Source organism: Ursus maritimus, unplaced genomic scaffold, assembly GCF_017311325.1.
Source record: "Ursus maritimus isolate PB19 unplaced genomic scaffold, ASM1731132v1 scaffold_2, whole genome shotgun sequence".
Taxonomy (NCBI): domain Eukaryota; kingdom Metazoa; phylum Chordata; class Mammalia; order Carnivora; family Ursidae; genus Ursus; species Ursus maritimus.
In genome coordinates this window covers 27,534,484-27,538,358 of record NW_024424452.1, presented here as the reverse complement: position 1 = coordinate 27,538,358, position 3,875 = coordinate 27,534,484, and the positions used below count along the sequence as shown (strand labels likewise).

General features: G+C 47.7%; 1 non-coding gene across 1 annotated transcript; it reads right to left on the bottom strand.

The window, feature by feature from the left end:
• Positions 1–1,758: 1,758 nt before the first annotated feature.
• On the bottom strand, positions 1,759–1,831 carry TRNAK-CUU. The gene has a single exon. It is a non-coding gene; the product is annotated as a tRNA-Lys (tRNA).
• Positions 1,832–3,875: the final 2,044 nt, after the last annotated feature.

Genomic DNA, 3,875 nt, shown 5'->3' with positions numbered 1-3,875 from the left:
CTCCCAGTTACACCCTTGGGGGTTAGGCTCTTGAGGGCACTGTAAGGACTTTAGGTCTCTCTAGACAGACAAGAGGAAAGGTCCCCAAAAGCCCAAAGGAAAACCAGGAACAACTATGATGCTCATTCACTCAGAAGCCACCCCATGTCCCATAAACCTGACCTCCGCTCCTCTTGGGGAGAGAAAATTGGGTTGAACTAGTGCCATTTTTTTTTTTTAAATCAGGAACTCAATAAATGTTCCAAATCCTGGGTCCTGCCTCTGCAGTAGCAGTGCAGAAATTTGGTAGAGCAGAAAGCTGGGATATCGCTCTAGAGGGGTTCATGCTGTAAAAGGAGAAACTGGATTACGCCCCTTCCCCTCTGAAATCTTAGCATTTTGTGAGCCCACTGGCTGGCTTGGGGACCTTTGGTTTTGTAGGAGTAGTCATGCTACTGGCTGGATTTTGTGGAATTGGTGGGAGGCTGTGAGAGGGAGAGGGAGAGGGACCCAGGGAAAATCACACGATAGAAACAACACAGCTGTATCTCCTGGAAGACTTTGGTGAGAAGCCTGGGACATAGACCCTCACTAATCATGTCTCCTTAGGTACTTCCTGGGCACTGGCCAACAGCAGGTGGGCACTTTATAGACTTACTTCATTTCATCCTCACTACAGTCCTGTGAGGTAGCCAGAGGTGGCAGTGACTACTGGTTCTTCCCAATTCCCTCTTCCCTTCCTTCTTACTCATAGAACCCAGGGAATGTGTCTGTTGGGAGAACTGGATGAGTTGGTTGCTGCCGTGTAACAAATAAGCCCAAAATGTAGCAGCTGAAAACAATCAACATTTTGTTTCTATGGGTCCGTTTTGGGGGCTTTCTAGATCAGGTATCTCAAGAAATTGCGGTCAAGATGTCCACCAGGGCTGTAGTGATCTGAAGGTCCGACTAGGAGGATGTCCGTCCAAGCTCACTCATGAGACAGCCGGGTTGAAGGCCTCCGGTCCTCGCTAGCTGTTGGCCAGAGATGTTGGTTCCTTGCCATGTGGGCCTCCCCACAGGACAGCTCCCATGTCAGCTGGATTTCCTCAGAGGAAGAGAGGGCATCCAAGACAGAAGCCACCATCTTTTTGTAACCTAATCTTGGAAGTGAACTCCCATCACTTTGGCCAGATTCTATTGATTAGAAGGAAGTTACAAGGTCTAGCCCACACTCAAGGGGAGAGAATTATACAAGGGAGTGAACAGCAGGAGGCAGGGATGATTGCGGCCATTTTTATTTTTATTTACTTATTTAGTTAGTAGGCTCCACACTCACTGTGGAGCCCAATGTGGGGCTTGAACCCATGACCCTGAGATCAAGACCTGAGCTGAGATCAAGAGTCGGAGGCTGAACCGACTGAGCCACCCACCCTGAGGCCATTTTAAAGGCCACCTCCCACAACTACCTTTCCCAGACTCCCTGGCAGCCAGGCATGACCACATGACTAAATATTAGCCAATGAAATGTAAGTGGAAGTTTTATGGTGGACTTCTGGGATGGCTTCTAAAAAGGTGAGTCAGGATGTACTTCCTCTTTCTTGCAGACTGGAACGTAATGGCTGGAGCTCTGACAGCCACCTTGGACCATGAGTTGACCTTTGGAATGGAAGCTAGCACAGGGAGACTGAAGGAGCCCAGGTCCATGATTTCACAGACTCATACAAGCTGCCTGCCTTGGAAGTCTTTTTGGTTTTGGTTTTCATATATATCCTCTTCTTCTTTTTTAAGTAGGCTCCATGCCCAACGTGGGGCTTGAACCCACAACCCCATGATCAAGAGTCATGCGCTCTACCAACTAAGCCAGCCAGGCGCTCCTATATCATTTTTCTTAATTAAATTTTTTAAAAATTTGATTTGAGTTAAAATACAAAATACACATAACATAAAATTTCCCATCTTAGCTATTTTTAAGTATACAGTGCAGTGGTATTAAGTACATTCACACTGTTGTGCAGCCATCACCACTATCCATCCCCAGGACTCTTCTCATCTTGTGAATCTGAAACTCTGTACCCATTGCACACTAACTTCCCATTTACCCTCTCCCTAGCCCCTGACAACCAGCATCCTTGGATGTCTTTTACATGAGTATTTTAAGCCACAGTGTTCACGACCTATGGCATTCACAGCTGAACCAGTCTTCAACACTGCAGTATTATTATCCCCATTGTACAGAGCAGAAAACCGACTTTCAGAAGCACACAGAACTTATCCAAAGTTCAAAGCAAGTAAGTAGTGGAGCCTGGGCTTGACTTGTAATTTGTTTCATGACAAAAAATGTACTTTTCCCAGTGCTTCTAGAGAGGGATCAGTGAGGGAATATGATTTGAAGTTCCTGCCCCATCTTCTAGACAGTTTTCACCATGTGAAGTCAAACGGAAGACAGGAGTGCTATGTGATCGCAGCCTGACCAAATGGTCCCTTTGCTAGGTGACTTGAAACCTTCCACTGCACCCGTTTTTCCCCTGGCCCCATGTGGGACAGTGAAGCCGTGACTATACGCAAGACCACTTCTCAATGCTGAGCTTTTCTTGCTCTCTCTCCTTGGAGCTGGGGTCCGGAGGGAAGCGGAGGAGAGGGGCAGAACCTTCCGAAGTCCCTGCTCCAGCTCCCTTCCTCTGCAGAGGGACATTTGTTTCCAAAACTGAGCCATTTCTTGGCACATCGGACTTATTTTTGCAGGAGGGCTGGCTGCCCCATGCCAAGCCTTCTCACCACAAATAGAACTTCGGAAAGGGCTCACTGGTTTCCTCTCGGCTTTCAGACACCTCTTCACATTTCAGTTGGCTTCCCTTCCGTGGCCCCAAAAGGGAATATCTGGAGTCTCCTCTGTTTTGATGTGATTGCAGGCACCTCTTGAGGCGCTCCATGGGGATGCCTCCGGGGCAGTGGCGAGCCTGGCCCCGCTCCTGTGCTATGGCCTCTGGCACATCCCGCTGCCACTGCCCGGAAGCTGGGAGTAGCCAGAGTGCCAGTGTGGGTCCCAAGCTCTAGGCTCGCCCCTCAGTCAAATGGTAAAAGACAAAGCATTGATGCCTCCACTCAGTGTCCCTGTCCCCTCCAACCTCCGCCCTCCCAAGCGCCTCTGGCTCCGACCTCTCATTTGAGATAGGATTTGAGAGCTCATTACATGAAGTGTCATAGAACTCAAGTGATCTACCACAGAGACACTTACCTACCAGGGGATGTCTACAGTCCAGATACTCTAGAAGCCATCCCTTAGGAGTCAAAGCGAAACAGGTAGTGGGAAATAAAAGATCACCTCACTAACCTGCTACGGGTAGTGAACCAGGCCAGAGTGACGTGTGCCCCAGACCGACTTTGATGTGTCAAAGTCCGAGGCTAACCAGAAGCAGGGGAAAGCCACTTCTCGAGATACTCACTACAGAGCTTTAGAAGATTCTAGAACATTCACAAATCCAATCATTTGAAAGACTCGACCTTATGTAAGTATCTCAACTCCTTCTCTCAAGCCGTGGAGCCATGGAGAGAGAGCTCAGTCTCTGGCAGACAGACTGGGTTCAAACTTTAGTTCTGCCACTTACAAGCTGTGTGACCTTAGGCTGTTTCTAAAGTGCTCAAAGCCTTCCTTTCTCCTCCCAAGGGAACAAAAGGAATAAAATAATAATAATAATAATAATAATAATAATAATGCACCTGGCACATAATAAACCTCTTAAGTACTAATAACAAGTGCCTACAAGAGCTAGACACTTAACGTGAGAGTAACATTTTCTGCATGGCTCTATTTATGCACCTAAAGACACAAACCAGCTAAGAGGTAATGACTTTTAACAGGAACTAGGGATGGAAGTGACCTTGCCCTTGGATTTGCTCCCAGCCCCCGCCAATTT